This window comes from Lissotriton helveticus, chromosome 5_1, assembly GCF_964261635.1.
Source record: "Lissotriton helveticus chromosome 5_1, aLisHel1.1, whole genome shotgun sequence".
In the NCBI taxonomy this organism is placed as follows: domain Eukaryota; kingdom Metazoa; phylum Chordata; class Amphibia; order Caudata; family Salamandridae; genus Lissotriton; species Lissotriton helveticus.
Genome location: NC_136065.1, coordinates 1,607,237,364 through 1,607,254,254, shown reverse-complemented (window position 1 = coordinate 1,607,254,254; position 16,891 = coordinate 1,607,237,364).

Here is a 16,891-nt window from a genome sequence, read left to right as displayed (position 1 = left end):
GACGAAACCCAGTACCACAAATTGGCGACCACGAAGGGACTCATCGGCGACTCGGATGCCCGAAGGAGTGGTCGCGACGATGGATTGGAAACTCGCCATGGGCGCGAACGCTGCCACTGAGTGACCCGAGTCTTGGCATCCACGGTGTTTTCTGCCTTTCCTTCCGACCTGACCTTCCAGGTGTCGCCGTTCCTCGACTGAGATCCTGATCGGTCGGGTTGTCGTGCAGTGCCTGTTTGGCTGATTCGATTAAGGAACTTGGCAGTTGGAACCTGGATGTTTGAGAATATTTGGTAAGCTTGTGATTGGTAAGGTAGTCTACTGACACTTACTGTGGCTTTTTGGATTTGTTTGAGTTAGCTAACATTTGGACCTATGATTTGACTTATATGTGGAGTGCACCTCACATAGACAGGTATGTAGAGATATTTCTCTGACTTTGTATTTGTCTGAACGGCACACCCTGTGTAAAACATATTAGGTGCCATTTTATGTAAGATCGCGTTTTCCTGATATTTTTGACATGCCTGTTCTAAGCACACTTCGAGGAATGTGCTGTCTTGGAAAGGGTACCAGTTATTGATTAAATGAATCTCAGCCGGCTCCCCCAGAGGGGACACCTAATCGTGAAATGTATATAAAATTTGGTCTTCCCCCCATTATGTATAGTACATTGTGGCACAAATACACGAAAACTGATCATGAATTGCAATGGCCACTACATGGGTCATTTGATTTGCGAAAGGTTCAATATGTGGAGCAGTGTTTGTTTCAGCGCAGGTCTAGACAGGATGTGTTTGATTGTGTGCGTATGTGGGAGAAAGCGGTGCATGAACGAATGAAGCATGAACAAGCCTTGGCGGACAAGGAGCAGCGAAAGGCTGCTCGTGACAAAGCTTTACAGTTGCAGGAGAAAGAATTGCAGGAACAGAAAGAGAGGGAGACTCGAGAACGTAATTTGCAAGTTAATGGTCAGTTTCCTATTCAACGTCCTCTTTATCCTGTCCTTACTAATGAATCAGATGATTTTTCATTGCTAGATTGTTGCCCACCTCCGTATGTTCCGCCTACGGCCCCGGATGAGGACTCGGGCGAGGATGATCACATGGATAATCGCACCAGGCTAAGTGTTGATCGGGCTGCGGAATTACGCGGGTTTGCTCGTAAACTTAATATTAATTCTATAACTGTTTCAGAGATTGATGGCCTTATGTGTAAGTGGTCCGAAAGAGAACGATTGTATTTTCTGGATCATTTAGGAGATGAAGTTGTCGAACGGTTTAGACGTTATTCACCTGAGTTGGAACCTAAGGACATATCAGTTGGTCGTGATAACTTACGTAAAGGTACTTTTGTTCTTACAGATGCGGATGGGTTTTTCCAGCGTTTGGTTCAGCTACGGGATGAGACGTTACGACTACGAGCGGTGAAATAGGCATCGGGTTCGCCTGCGTCTGGATCGACGGAAGTATCCAAAGAGTGCCCTATCTTTGGAACAGATAAGAGCGCCACAGTTCATGTTATGCCAATGCGAGAAGCTGAGCCTTTGTATGTCCCTCCTGAAGGTCAAGGCACAGATGATGATAAGACGTCTGTAAATGCGAAGGGTTATTTTATATATAATTGGGTTTATACGCCCTGGAATAGAACAGATGTTATGACACTTAAGAATGCCCTCCCTGACCCTCGCAAAAATCCAGCAGCTTTCTATGAAGGAGTGGAAGGTGCTATTTCTTCGTGTGTTATGACATTAGTCGATATTGATCTTTTCTTTGGGTTAATATTGCCTCCTGATATGTGGAGAGCGATTCGTAAGTTTGATGATCGAACGATTTTAGGTGCAGATTGGAAGGATTTAGCTCAAGCTGATTTGGATAGGGAACCCGCATGTAAGCCATGCCAATTGATTTTAGATCTCCCGGCGGCTATTTTGAATAAATTAAAAACGCTTGTCCCCCCTAAGAAAATTGATTGGACGATGTTGGCTTCTTGTAAACAGAAGCCGGATGAATCGGTCTCTGACTTTTTTTCACGTTTTGAGGAAGCGTTTCATGATTACAGTGGGCAATTATTAACAGAGGACACGGGCAGGCATTTGTTCGTTGATAAGTATGTGGCTAATCTCCTGCCGGAGATTGCAAAACATTTAAAAACTAGTGAAAGTTCATGGACCACGGCAACCCCTGCTTCTTTATTGACTGTGGCTCAGTATTATGAACGACAGGAATTGGAGGCTAAAGAAAGTAGTGATAAGAAAGCGAAGGATTTAAAGACGAAGGTGATGTTGGCTCAGGTTTACGCTACGCAGTCGAGAGGGAATGACAGGGGTAGACGAGGATCGTATGGTGCGTCTTCTGCTCGTACCGATATTTCCGAGGATCAGTGTGCATACTGTAAACAGTTTGGACATTGGGCTTCAGATTGTCCGGTGCTTCGAGAACAGCGTAATCAGCGTGGTCGAGGAAGTGGAAGGTCGCAGAATAGTTATTCTAGGTAGAGGGGTGGAGCGAATGATCGTGGTAGGTTTGAAGCGAGGGGTCGTGGTCAGGCTGATCATAATACTTTTGATCGACGGAATCAGTATCAGATAGCTGAGGGAGAGTCTATTGAGTCTCAGGATAATACATATGCATAGGATTGCGTAGGATGGGGTGTGGAATCGGTTGAAGTACCAGTAGATCAAAGGGGTCCATATATATCAGCATATGTTTTGGGTTCTACTGATCAGTTTCTGGTTGATACGGGAGCTACTCGTAGCGCTCTGTCCAAACACTTGGTTCCAAGGGCTCCCCTGTCTGGCGAAACGATTACATCAATAGGGTTCGATGGAACACCTTCTCTTAGCCCATTGTCTCAAGCCCTTACATTTCACATTGATAAATTTACTACCCCATGCCCGTTTTTGTTATCTCCAAACACGCCAGATAATATTGTGGGACTTGATATGCTTAAACATTTTCGAGCAACTATACGCTGTGCCCCTGAAGGGGTACGGGTTATTTTGAATGAGAACTACCCAGAGGTTGAGAGATCGTGCCTCATGCAGGAGGCCGATGCGTTAGCTTCTCTTCCAAGCACTTTATGGGCTACTTCTGATACTGATGTCGGACAAATGATTATCCCTCCCGTACGTATTACTGTAAAGGAGGGAGTGTCTTTGCCTCGCGTACCACAGTACAAAATTTCCAGAGAGGGTGAAGTGGCCTTGACACATATCGTAAATGACTTGATTATGGCAGGGGTGGTGGAGGAATTCCCCTATAATGTTTGTAACAGCCCAATTCTTCCGATCCTAAAGAAAGACACAGACACTAAGATCTATCGTTTTATTATTGATTTGAGGGAAATTAATAAGATAGTAGTACCCCAGTATCCGGTGGTGTCTGACATTACCACCTTACTTACTTTGATTCCACCTACATCCACTACATTTACTGTTATCGATTTGAAGAATGCTTTCTTCTCGATTCCCATTCATCCCGATAGCCGATATTTGTTCGGCTTCACATTAAATAACAAATCATATAGATTTTGTCGAGTTCCTCAAGGCTACACAGATAGCCATAGCATTTATAGCCAGGCTTTAAAAAGACAGCTTGATTCTTTCGACTTACAGTCTGGGGTGGCTCTTATTCAATATATTGCTGACATTTTACTTGCAGCAGACACACAGGAACAATGTGAGGAGTGTACTCTTTCCCTGCTTTCTTTTCTTGCCAAGAATAATCACAAGGTCTCGAGGAAGAAGTTGCAATATTGTAGACCAAAGGTGACCTACCTCGGTCATCTTTTGTCTAAGGAGGGACGTGCATTGACATCAGACCGAATTCAAGCAATTTTAGATACACCAGTCCCTTGCACTCAGAAAGATGTTCGTGCTTGCATAGGTTTGACGTCCTTTTGTAGACAGTGGATACTAGGATTTTCACACATTATAAAACCCTTGTTAGCATTGTTGTCCAAAACTACACCGATTCCCCTTGAGTGGACAGATGAATGTCAGAATGCTTTTGAACAATTGAGACAAGCCCTTTGTTCTGCACCAGTGTTAGGTACGGCAGATTATACAAAGATCTTTACATTATATGTACACGAGAAGGATGGGTGCGCATTGTCAGTCTTAGTGCAGACACACGGAGATAAACAGAGACCTTGTGCGTACTTCTCAGCAGTACTCGATCCTGTGGCTCAAGGATTGCCTGGGTGTTTTCGAGCAGTTGCAGCAACAGCTTTGGCTATACGACAGAGTGAGGGAATAGTTTTGTCACACAAATTGTTGGTGTTAGTTCCCCATGCGGTAGATGCTTTATTGAACCAAACGAAAACACAGCACCTAACCAGCGCTCGTTTAACAGGATACGAGCTAACGCTGTTGGCGCCACATATTACACTGAAGAGGTGCGCCACTTTGAACCCTGCTACTTTAGTGCCATATTCTGTTGCTGAGACCCAGAAGGAAGAACATCATGATTGTGTTTTTCTGACCGAAGAACAAACAAAGGGTCGTATCGATTTACAGGATACGCCACTTCCAGATGTAGGTGGGGAACTGTGGGTTGAGGGATCGTGTTTAAAGCTGCCAGATGGTACGACTTCCGCGGCCTATGCGATCACGACACTTAAGACAGTGGTAGAAACAGCAAGAATACCGCAAAAATCGGCCCAAGCAGCTGAATTGATAGCCTTAACGAAAGCATGTGAGTTAAGTGCTGGATTATGTGTGAATATCTACACTGATAGTCGTTACGCTTTTGGAGTAGTGCACGATTTCGGCCTACTCTGGAAGGAACGAGGGTTCCTGACCTCGCATGGAGTACACATCATGCATGGAGAATTGGTGCGCGATCTCCTGAATGCACTATTATGTCTGAAGAAAGTGGCGATAGTCAAATGTAGTGCACATAAGAAGGTGACAGACAAAATTGGGCAAGGAAACACTTTTGCAGATCGCATAGCGAGAGAGACTGCCATGTTACAAAATGTCTCTCCTATGTATGTGGTGAAATCACAGGCTGAGCGATGGCATGATGCCAGAGAGGAAATATTAGACATACAAAAATCAGCGTCTGAAGCGGAACTTGCAACCTGGGCAACAGAGGAAGTGTTGGATGATGAGGGTTGTTGGCGTAGCAAAGATATGGAGAGATGGAAATTGCCTGCCGCTTATTTGCAAGCAATGGTTCAAATGACACATGGGCTGGCACATGTTGGAGCTCTTGCAATTACTAAATTGCTTACACGAGTTTGGGAGCATCCTGAGATTGCCAGCACGGCTAAGAGAGTAGTGCAGACCTGTCTGATATGCTTACAGTACAATCCTGCTAAAGGGACTTATACTCCAAAAGGAGGGTTCGTTCCACCTACTGCACCATTCGAAGTACTGCAAATGGATTACATCCAGCGTGAGCGCTGTAATAACCTCAAGTATGTCTTAGTGGTGGTGTGTGCCTTCAGTAAATGGATCGAGGCCTACCCCACAAAGGATAATACAGCATTGACAACAGCTAAGGTGTTACTCAAAGAGTACTTCCCGCGCTTTGGTGTTTGTAAATTTTTCGTGGAATGACAATGGTCCTCATTTTGTTGGGAAAATAGTGGAGTATGTCTTGAAAGGATTAGGAATTAAACAGAAGTTCCACGCTGTATTCCATCCGCAGTCAGCAGGTCTGGTAGAGAGGTATAATGCAACTCTGAAGCTGAAGCTAGCAAAGATCGTGGCATCTACGTCTTTGAAATGGCCGGACGCCTTGCCTTTGGCATTATTATCTATTAGATCAGTGCCACATTCCCGATCTGGCCTCACACCTTATGAAGTGGTGTTTGGAAGGCCTATGAATATATGGGGAGTCCCTAAGCCTCGCTTAGTACATGATGTGCCTTGTATAATGATGAACGATTATTTGGCACGATTAACACATGATTTATTTTCTATTCATCAATAGGTTCGAGAAGCGCTCCCCGATAATTCCATTGGAGAGGCTCACGATCTTTGTCCTGGGGATCATGTAATGGTCCGATCGTTCGAGAGAACCAGCAGTTTGGAGCCGAGGTGGCGTGGCCCTGAACAAGTATTGCTGGCAACTCGGACGGCTGTGCGAGCCACGAATAAGAAGCGGTGGGTACATTCCACTCACTGTCGTCGTGTCTCTCCGGACCTGGTGAATCATGCGGTGCTGTCTGATCATCGAGACATCTTGGATGCAGAAAAGACCCCAGCTACTACGTCTCACGAATCGGAGGGAGCCTTCCCGGACCACACGGTTTCTGGTGGAGCGAAATACAACCTACGGCCAAGAAAAGCAGTTGTTTTGTGCGAGACTGGTTGAGTTACCGTTCTGAGGTTTGTGAAAACGGAAGCCGAGAATATCAAGGGGGGGGATCAGTTCTGTCCAGTGTAGCGACACCCGTCTTGAATCTTGGAGAAGAAACCAGCGGCTACCTCGGAGCTCAGCACTCATTTTTATTTTGTAGCTTTGTTTTGGAACTTTTGTTTTTTCAACTATGGCACCTACTACGACGAGAAACAGAAGAATTCTTGGTGCAGTGCTTTTTGTTACGACTATAGTGGTAATAGCAGAAATAGCCTGGATCGTAGAACGATTGGTTCCGGCAAGAGAATATTTACTGCCTACCACTCCAATCCCATCTGAACATTTTCATTTTACTCTGCCTTATCATGAAGAGAGACATAGACAGACTTACTTAAATAACAGCTTCATTCAAATTCTACATCATACCCATAATATGACGAACACTTCAAAGTGTTGGGTATGTGGAATGTTGCCTGGACATCAGAAGAAAGGAGGAACTCCACGTATTCCTCTTCCGTTCTCTCATAATGGTTCTTGTAATGCCTGGTACACTCTTCTTTTTACCTTGAGATGGGCAACAAAAGGTGGACTACTCTTTCGGCTTAATACAATTTGTTATAATGACAGAGATGGCTACCCACAGGCAGAAGGAACTAAATTTGAATGGGAAGAATATCGACCGGACAATGTATCTACACCTTGTATTTTCACTAATCAAAGAATTGCAAATATGTCCAGTTTACATGTGATTACAGTTATTGATACCAAAGCTCATTTATGTGTACGAAATAAAGGTACTATTCCGGTAGGGAAGAGCGAATGTACTATTACTCTAACATTTGACACACCAACTGGTATTGCCTTTGTAGCCTCACGAAATACTTATTTTATTTGTGGAAATAAAGGATACCACCGTCTTCCCATTGGGTGGTTAGGAACTTGTTATATATCTTTTGTGCTACCCCCTGTATTTATTGCCCCGCCTATGTATCATAATGATTTTGTATTATATCATGATTTTATATTAAATTGGGTTAAGAGAACATTAGAGATTGAGAATATATGATCAAACTGACATCTCTTTACAGCAATATGTAGATTTTAATTTAGGCCTGTTTTCCTTTGTTGGTGCTGCCTTAAATAGCAGGAAAATAAGACGGCAAACACGTGTTGTGGAAGCTGTTGCTAATGAAACTGCCTCTGCCTTAGGGAACTTGAGTGAGGAACTGCAAATTACCAGAATTGTAATGCTTCAGAACCGAATGGTTCTGGACGTAGTATTAGCTGATCGTGGGGGTGCCTGCCGCATTATCGGTAGTAGTTGTTGTGTGTACGTCCCAGATAATTCACCTTCTGTGTATGATGCCATTTCTAAACTGCACAAAATTGCTGCTGAAATTCATCCTTAAAATGGTACATGGACATTCTCTAATTGGTTCTGGACTTTACTTAGTGCCTGGGGTTGGAAATTATTGACTATCCAGTGTAAGATCATTGGAATACTCTTCTTCCTTTGTTTATGTATTCAATGTGGCCCTACCTTGTGTTCTGTATGTATTACAGCCTGCCTTCTGTCCAAACGAGCTATTGCCAAAAATGAGCAAATGATTAGCAAAGAAATAATGAATATAATGATGATTAATACTGATGATGAATATCCTGATTACTTCCGTTATGAGGTAGCTTCAGCTAAATGCTAAAAGGGCTGTCTGTCGTAATTTGGCAGTGACTAGGTTAGCATTTAGCTCAGCTACACAAACTTTCGTGTTTAACTTGACCATACTTGCGGGGGGGCCATTTTGTATTTCCTGGCTTCCATTTTGTATGAACATGCGGCCTCGTGGTCAGCATGCCCTTTTGTCCTTTCTCTGTACAAATGACCATTTAACTTGCCCGGCAACAGGCTATTTTTAGCACTGGTCAAGCTCACGCATGCGTACTCGAACATTTAGATTAATGAGCGGTCACCTCTTAGGAATGTTCTCCAAAACTGACCAGTGGTACTAAACTCCTCCCACATGTTGGCTGTGTTCCAAAAATGCCCTTATATGTACCTAAACTGTGCAAAAGTATACCGCCTACCTTTTTATTGCTGTCAAACTTGTATAAAAGAGGTCGCACACCGATGTTCGGTGTGATACTTCTTGCATTACCGAAGGGTGCTGTAGGAATGTACCACCACCCCATGGGGTCCTAATAAACTTGACTTTTGCATTTCCAGTTTCCGTGCCAACTTCTATTCTATGGTGTTCGAGAGTTTTTTGCAGAGTATGTAGACCTGACGAAATCCAGTACCACAGTTTGGACCTGGCAAGTAGGTTAATGGTACAGGTAGAAATGGCAGTTTAAAACTGCACACATAGGTTCTGCAATGGCAGGCCTGAGTCATGTTTAAAGGGCTACAGGTTGGGTGGCACATCCTCTGCAGCAGGTCCACTAGCAGCATTTAATTTACAGTCCCTTGGCACACATATGGCTGCCTTGCCAGGGACTTATAAGTAAAATAAATATGCTGATAAGCCAATGTTACCATCTTTAAAGTACAGACCATATTATATTTAGCACTGGTTAGCAGTGGTTAAGTACCCAGACTTTTAAAGCCAACAAAAAGAGCATCGGAACAATAGGAGGAGGAAGCCAAAAAAGTTTGGGGATAACCCTGCAGAAACAACCAGGTTAAATAGTATCCATATATGTATATTTGTACTTAGACTTATGTTAGTCCAACTTGTATAGCGCGACAGTTGCCTCAGCAAAGAGGCATCCCGGCGCTTATATAATAATATTTACAAATCTAGAGAGTACTCTACATTTCAGGGGCTCTAAACAACAAATGTTGCCAGCCAAGGGGTAACAGAGGCCAGACAAGGCCAAATTCTAGGGTCAGAAGGAATAAGAAGGTGTGGCAGAGTTAGTTATCTCAAAGAAATTTTGAGTTACACCTTAATGTTTTGTTGCTTGAAGACAGGGTTTATGAAATACAGGATGCCAGATGCCTGTGAAATCGTAGTGGGGATGGTCTTACAGTGTATTAAGGAAAAACAGCTGTAGGACTGGCATTTTATATTTGTGCATCGATTTATACAGCACAACTGTGGGTCGCCAAGGAGGTATGTATGCAGAACAGAAGGGAAAGATAGAAAAGGCTAGTGAAAGAAAGCAGCAATCTTTTAAGTTTCTTATAAATATCCTCAATGTCTGAAATTCTCAACTCGGTTTGTTTCGTACAATCATTGAATTGCATAAATCTTTCATTAATGAAACTTAGCTGTTCACTAATGGGCATATTTATCATCATATCATGCAATGCCGCAAGTCACTTTTCTGGCCTGCCCTGCGTGATAGGGAAGGGGCAGGAATTCGCCATACTTAACATTTTATGCTGTATTCCAGCCTTTTCCCAGCCTTGACACACATTGTGCCATCTAGCCCCAATGCAGGCACTCTTGCACCATGGTGTTAGGGTACCTGCGTTCTTAGCAGAATTGTTATTTTCCAGGAAGGGGCATCTTCAAGCACAAAAAAAAAATTACCTCAGTAATTTTCCTCTTTCTATCTGTGCTGCAGAATGCTGCACAGATAGAAAAAGATCAAAATGAGGAGAAATAAACATATTTATTTTCGCAACTCCTCACTTGGGGAGGCGTAGCAGTTCTGGAGCATTCCCAGGTCTACCTCTTAAAGTAAATCTGAAAATACGTCAAAATCCATGGGTTTCACATGGAAACACCCACGCACTACCCATGGAATGCCTCCCTGGGGCAGAGTAATTCAATGTAGTGATTTGGACTGCGTAGCGTTACTCTGGATTTATGGAGTCACCCAGAGCTATGCAAGGTGGCCTTGTGTGGCTTGATCAATCACATCAGAAGGGTTGATTCGCTTTTGCAGCGTGCAAAAGTGATAAAATCCTTGATAACTATGGCTCCCAATTGTATGCCTTATTTTGAGAACTTTTGTTTTTCAGATATTTCCCACAAAATGTACCAAAGAGCTGAATCTATTAATGGTGAAGACAAAGGAAAAGAAGATTATTTAAATTGTGATATCTCAAAAGCCAGAATCAGTTGGTCAGACTTTTTCAAATGAGTGAATAATGATTGCAGATTAACATTCTCAACACTTCGCATTTAACCCCTACTAAGACAGCATCTAAGCTTAGATGTCTTGAGAGCTGTTACAATTTTGTGACAGACTACTAGGCACTATCATTTCTTTTTGGGAACAGCTGGAGACACTGTAGTTGATGCCAATCATGTTAGTTTGTGTTGCCACTATTTCCATGGGACAGATCTTATTGGGCATGTTGAAATAAAGGCTGTTACTGGAGGTAGTGAATCACAAACTTCCCTTTGAAGACTTGTCTGCTGTAATATAGGGATGAAATTATACACTTGCATCCTTGACGCTAAGGAATTATTTTTGCTAGAATCAAAATTTACAATCACATTCCAGTTGTAACTTGTAGCATCTTCCATCCCTGACTGTCCTCCAGGAAGATACTAGAACATTAGAATCTTGCTGTCACCTGATTCTAGAACAAGAATTTGAATTTGAATTTGAATTGAATTGAATTTAAAATATTTATTAAGCGCATCGTTCACCATGCGGTTTCTTGGCGCTGTGGAGGCAAAATTAGCAGTAACACAACAAAACTGAAGGGGTGACAGGGAAGGAGAGGAAGTTACATTGGGAAAGCTTGGGTAAAAAGAAGGGTCTTAAGATCTTTTCGGAAAACAGAATAGTGTGTAGCCAGACGCAAATGATCAGGGAGGGAATTCCAAAAGGAAGGTGCCAGTACAGAAAAATTGGATCCGCCCCATTTCTTGCGTCTGTATCGGGGAACATGGAGAAGTGATTAGGTGGATGACCGCAGCTCGCGAACAGGGGTGTATTCTTTAAGTAGAGAAGAAATGAAGGCAGGGGCAGTCCCTTGACGTGCCTGGAAGACCATGCATACAGTCTTAAAAAGAGATCGCTCCTTAACAGGCAGCCAATGTAGTGCTTTCAACAGGGGGGTAGAGCGGTGAGAGCGGGGAAGACCATAAATCAATCTGGCCGCCTGGTTTTGAACCAGCTGGAGCTTCTGCAGACTATAGGCCGGGATACCATTGTAAAGGGCATTAGCATAGTCCAGCCGGGAAACAACCAGAGCGGACATGATTAACCTAAGAGCGGAGGGAGAAAAGAAACGAGAAACAGAGCGGATAGTACGAAGTACAGAAAAACAGGAAGAAACCACAGAACTAATTTGTGAATGAAGGTTGAGATGATTATTGAGTTTAATACCCAGAGTTTTAACTGAAGGAGAAGGTGTGGGAGGGGGTCCCAAGGAAGAGGGCCAAAAGAGAGAGTTCCAGGGACTGGAGGAACCACCTGTAAGGACCAGTTCTGTTTTATCAGGGTTCAACTTCAGATGGTTCTGGTTCATCCAGTCCCTGATGAAAATCATAATAGACTGAAAGTTAGAGATAGAATGAGAAGAAGAGGACAGATTAAAGATAAGCTGGAGGTCATCTGCGTAGTTGAACACAGTGACCTCCAGCTGTTGGAGGGCAGAGATCAAAGGATAGATATAGAGATTAAACAGAAGGGGAGAGAGAGAAGAACCCTGAGGGACACCACAAGTGACTTTGAGTTGGGTGGCCGAGAAATCCCCCAACCGGACCGCCTGGGCACGGTCCCTCAGGAAGGACGATAGCCACACCAGGGCTGGGCCCTCGACCCCCGCCGCTCCGACACAGGACAGTAGGATGGTATGATCAACCGTGTCGAAGGCGGCGGAGAGATCGAGGAGCACCAAGGCCTGGTTGTTGTTTTGGTCCATGCCCTCCCTGAGATGATTCAGGACCGATACCACGACGGACTCGGTGGAGTGCCTCGGCCGAAAACCAGCCTGGCTGGACGCAAGACCACCATTGGCTTCCACGTGGGCACTGAGGACTGATGTTACGTGTCGCTCTAGTACCTTGCCCAGAAAAGGCAGGAGGGAGATGGGGCGGTAGTTGGCTGGAATGGAAGGGTCCAACCCAGGCTTCTTAAGGATGGGGACTATGGTGGCAGATTTAAGGGCTGGAGTTACCACGCCCTGAGCCAGCGAGCTATTAAGGAAAGATATAGGCGGTTTAGGACAGGCCGAATAGATCTGTTGTAGAATGTAGGCTGGGCAGATATCCGCCGGGGAACCAGATTTTATTTTGGGGAGTATTGCAAGGAATGCCTCCTCAGTGAGCAGAGGGAAAAAGGAAAGAGAGCCGTGGACAATCGGGAGAGTAGGCTGAGAAAAAGCAGGGGAAGGAGGTGGGATATTGGCTCTGATGTTAGCAAGTGTTCAAAGAATCACAGAGGGACTGGGAAGGGGAAGGTTTAGGGGTGGCCCTGTCAGAGTAAGCCAAGTCCTGGACAATGGAGAAGATCTCCCTGGATTTATTCTCCGCTGCCAGTATTTTCGCTGAAAAATAAGTTGTTTTAGCACTCAATATGGCTTTTTTGTAGTCGTTCAGCAAAAATAGATAAGACTTTTTTAATGAAGGGCAGTAGTCCATTCTCCAGTGCCTTTCAGCCCGCCGAAGAGTCAGCTTCTTTGCCTTTAAGTCGTCACCAAACCAGCGATTTGATTCCTTTGATCTTTGAGTGGATATCCGTCGTAGTGGGGCTACCTTATCACAGCCTCCAGCAAGCCAGGTGTCAATGGCGGTGGCTTGGGAGGTGGAGGATAAGCCCTCTAGGTTAGGTGCGGAGATCAGCAGCGAAGATGACAGGGCAGGGAGGTCCACCCTATTCCAATTTCGTGCCCAGATAACAAGCTACTCCCTGTTAGTTAGACTCTGTGGTGACAATAGGAGCTACATGTGGCTGATGTGTACACCGCAAAGCTTGTTCTCCACCTTACACCTGCCTCTATTTTAGTTGGATGTACTTTGAGGATTTTACACTGGCAAGAAGAATGGGAGGTGCTTAGCATCTGCAGTTATACACATCAACACCCTCTTGATAAAGAATGTTTCACATTGAGCACTTCAGTGATGTTTTCCTGGAGACTGATGGTATTTGAAGATAAGGCTCATGCTGGAGATTGTCTAAGCAGCAGACTAAAGAGTGATGTTGAGGGCCAGACACATCACTGGGTTATGTGGGTACTTATAAGAAGCTGATGGATGGCTGTGAGCCCAAGAACTGAAATTAGTGCCCCAGGGTGTTTGTCAAAAGTAACTGAAATCTTATCAATGGAGTGCAGAGTGAATGTGCTGACACTTTCTCCAATAAACTTGATGGAAAATGTGATACTTGCAAAACTGACTGTCAAATGAGTATTAGTGCTGGTGAGTGAGTCCCTACACATTTGGAAAGCGGATCGCTATTGTTTGGACAAACGGGCAAAATTGACAGGCAATCGCATATTCACACTTATGAACATGTCTCGGCACATGAAAAAAAGTAGAGAGCTGTTTCCAGAACAAGTCTGAGTGCTCATGCCTTAATGAGCGCATGCTGGTTGCAGAATTAGAGGCACATCGAGGGAAGCAGAGTACCAAAGCATACTTTCTGATTTTTCTCCTCACGAGGGCAAGCGAGAGTGCAGTCTTTAGAGCACGACGTGGTCCTGGAGGCACAGGGGAAGTAGTGAAGCATCTGTTGGATGTATCCTCAGAGAAAGGGGAACATGCATTGTAATTCCTGGAAGATTCATATAGAGGAAGGTGTCAGGGGTGTACGCCTAGTTTCTTTGACTGACAAAGATAATCCAGGGGCGTAGCTAGAGCTTGTGGCGCCCGGGGCTATCCCTCAGATTGCCGCCCCTGGGGGGCGGGAGGGAGGGGTGCTGGGGTAAAAGGATGGCGAGCACTTGAAAGAGGTCCGAGAGACACGTAATATCGCCGCTAATCGTTCTTCGTCATACGCGCTGTCTGGCTCTTATCACACCATTGATCAGTGAAATCTCAGGCTGTGCAACTCCTTTAAACCTATCAGCCACTCATGTCTTTAGGCACAGCAGCTCCTAAAACTGACTTTGCAATGGATCACTAATGGGCAGTATAATCAGCTCCTTAAATTGCAAGGCAAAAGCATGGATCAATATCTCAATAATGCTCAAAGTGAAAACGAAAATATATACACCTTTCTCAATAATGGCCATAAAAAAACCCCTAAAGATAATCCATGTCAGAAATGCAGTTCCTGTTTACAGCACAGAACACTGTGTCAACGACGCAGATGTTTACAGTTCATCTTTCATTACATGAGACTATTTTCTATTTTTCAATTATTGAGTTATATCAGTCCTAGACAACAAATGAACTTCTTTTCAAATAAGGCATCCTGTACCTTTCTTCTGACTAATAGAATTGAGTCTACACACAATTATTATAAAATAAGATTTAAGTAGAACATAAATAAGTCCCACAGGACTATTGATGGAATATAATACAATTACCCTGCTTCTGGTTGGCATATAAGGTTCTCTATTTCCTGTTCACACAGAAACAGAATTGGGGCACCTCTGGGGAGTATAAAGTTGTATACTGTTTATAGTGCATGTTTTACATGAGATCTCTATCATTGTGTATATGTGGAAGAATACTACTGGATAAGCTCAGAGACACCCCTGCCTGCTATTGCACTGGGGGAAAGATAGGGCAAACAGACTGGGGTCAGCACTAGGGAGTACTGTGTGTGCATGCTACTTATGGAGCATGTTCTACATGACAGCTCTCAAAACAAGGGTACCATTTAGTGTGTATGGAAAAATGCTACTGGCTAAGCTCTGAGTCACTCCTGCCTGCTGCTGCCCTTGGTGAAAGAAGGAAGGTTCACACAGAATGGAAGTATGCCTCTAAATAAGAGTGTCAAGGTAGAAGTACCATGTAGTAGGTATGGGTTAATGATAATGGCAAGGATGAGAGACATCCCTAACTATCACTACCTTGATACAAAGAAGATGGAAAAAGAATTGGACACCGTAGGGGAGTCATGTGTGTGTGTGTACAGCATATGGTGCACCCCTCTACATGAGTTCTCTCACAGCAGAGGTACCATCTAGTATGTATGGAATCTCATACATTATTGTGCTTTATGCATCGTCATGCATTCATTGGAAATGCATGATAATTAACATTATCCAGTGCATTTTCAACACCCTACCCTTTGTCAGACACAGTCCCACCTTCTTTGCATGTGCTGCTCCACCACACTTAGTCTCAGCAAACATGGTTCCTCGAAAGCAGATCAGAATTGAAGGCGGTATGACATAGTGTGCCTAATAGAGAATCTTGTGTGAAACATACCTCATGAGTAACAAACATCTTATCTAACAGTCAGAATGCCCAAAGGCTTGAATGCTTTCTTTACAACTGCAGATGTTACAGTCCACATTTAAAAAGAACTCCATTAATCCCTGCTCCTAAAGCAAAACCTTTCCACATTTTCAAAATCACACATCCAGACACAATGAATCATACGTTTGTGAATTAGTGCATAGAAAATGTTACATAAGGCAAAGACCACCAAACGTTGTAAGATTCATATGCCACCCATGCTGGTAGGCACTTTTTAAGAGTGCTGGGTCTGGAGAAGAACAGACTCAGAACATAACACAGTGTTTAGGATCGACTTTAATAAAAATGTATTTCTTACCCAAACAAACCTTTTTTAGCAACATCAAAATAGAAAGACTGAGAAAAAACACATTATTTTCTAAATGTACCATGCAGCTCTTAGATAGCAGTTCAATAGCTCACTGTTCTAAATTACGAATGTAACTTCTGAACTACACAGTAACAACAGAATCGCTGTGACAAAAGCAGTAACCCACAGAGCTGTGCCCATAAAATATTATTCTTTGATATGCATGGCACAGGTCCTTTGCAGCAAGCGTATTACAGTATTGCCAAGTACCACGCATCAGGGGGTTGGACTAAGGCATTTTAGTACTGATGTCCACATCACCGCACTAAAATGTGTTAGTCACGCATACTATAGCTCCTGGAAGAATTACAACACGTCACTTCATATTATGATAAAAGCAGCCACTGCCAGCACCTGCTGCGCTACTGGTTGTCCTGCGCCGCAATTAGGAGCTTATAACCGACTACGCTTTGGCTGTTAGAGAGTAGCAGTGTACAGTGTCAAAACATCTCTAAAAACACACATATACTTCTGTTCTGCAGCTTAAATACATTTGCACCAGGCCCGGCCCTCCACCTGGTTGTCTGGTGTCACTGCAGAACATAAACACAGCCAGGATCCGGCACTTGTACCATCAACAGAAAGCCTGCAACGATAATCCCAAGCAGTGGCTGAATTTTGGTTTGTTTTCCTGTTACCATGCTCACCACGCAAACAGCATTGTGAGACTCTCACAGCGTACTCTCTATGATTGTGCTGCTGGCAGGCAGCTTGCACTGGAACAGTGTGGGGGAATTTTTCTGCTGTGAACAGCCCCGATTCTGCCCTATGGACAGTTTGCCTAAAGATAGCAAGCAACTTAGCCATCACCAGCGCCTGGCCTTCGAACACGAGGGCAGTGGCGGGTGCAGTTTAAAGTGGGCACTGCTAACTAGTACTTAGGAGCACCTAGAGTA